Source organism: Aptenodytes forsteri, unplaced genomic scaffold, assembly GCF_000699145.1.
Source record: "Aptenodytes forsteri isolate BGI_AS27 unplaced genomic scaffold, ASM69914v1 Scaffold147, whole genome shotgun sequence".
Classification (NCBI taxonomy): domain Eukaryota; kingdom Metazoa; phylum Chordata; class Aves; order Sphenisciformes; family Spheniscidae; genus Aptenodytes; species Aptenodytes forsteri.
The window spans coordinates 21879-23170 of NW_008795320.1; positions in this window are offsets into that span (position 1 = coordinate 21879).

Here is a 1292-nt window from a genome sequence, read left to right on the forward strand (position 1 = left end):
CTGCCATGGGCATGGCCAGGGTGGGTGCACAGAGGGTCCCCTGGCACCTCCTGCCCTCCCGCCTCACTCTGTGCCCCCTCCTGCCCTCCCAGCTGGGGGTATGCACCACGCTGTGCCGTGCTGTGCCGTGCCGTGCCAAACTGAGCCGTGCTGGGCTTTCTCATGCCACAACAGGACCGTGCTGTACCTGGCCAGGCTGTGCCGTGCCACACTAAACCGGGCCAGGTCATGCTGTACCATGTCACGCCAGGCTGTGCCATGCTGGACCATGCCAGACCAGGCTGTGCCATGCCATGCTGGACTGTACTGGGCAGTGCTGGGCTGCGCTGGGCCGTAAGGACCATGCTGTGCCATGCCAGCTGCGGGACAGACCTGGGCTGGACCACACCGAACCAGGGGGGCTGTTCCCACCCTGTGCCCTGCTGTGCCAGCCCCAGGCCGTGCCATGCTGGGCTGTACCGAGTCAGGCAGACTGTGCCAGCCCCGTGCTGTGCCGTACTGTGCTATGCCAGCCCCGGGCCATCCTACGTTGTGCCATGCTGTGCTGTGCTGTTCCAGCCCTGTGCCAGGCTGTGCCGTGCTGTGCTATGCCAGCCCTGTGCTGTCCTATGCTGTGCCATGCCGTGTTGTGCTGTGCCATGCCGTGCCAGACCCTACCGTGCTGGGCTGTACTGAGCCAGGCAGACTGTGCCAGCCCCGGGCTGTGCCATGCCACGCCAGCCCCGTGCCGTGCCGTGTCAGACCCTGCCACGCTGGGCTGTACTGAGCCAAGCAGACTGTGCCAGCCCTGGGCTGTGCCAGTGCTGTGCCAGCCCCATGTCGTGCTGTGCCAGCCCCGTGCTGTGCCATGCTGTGCCATGCCAGACCCTGCCGTGCTGGGCTGTACCGAGCCAGGCAGACTGTGCCAGCCCCGGGCTGTGCCGTGCCATGCCAGCCCCGTGCCGTGCTGTGCCGTGCCATGCTGTGCCAGCTCTGTTCCATGCCGTGCCAGCCCTGTGCCATGCTGTGCCATGCCACGCCGTGCTGTGCCAGCCCTGTTCCGTGCCATGCCAGCCCCGTGCCATGCCATGCCTTGCCAGCCCCGTGCCATGCTGTGCCGTGCCATGCCGTGCCGTGCCATGCCGTGCTGTGCCAGCCCTGTTCCGTGCCATGCCAGCCCCGTGCCATGCCATGCCTTGCCAGCCCCGTGCCATGCTGTGCCGTGCCATGCCGTGCCGTGCCATGCCGTGCTGTGCCAGCCCTGTTCCATGCCGTGCCAGCCCCGTGCCATGCCATGCCAGACCCTATCGGGC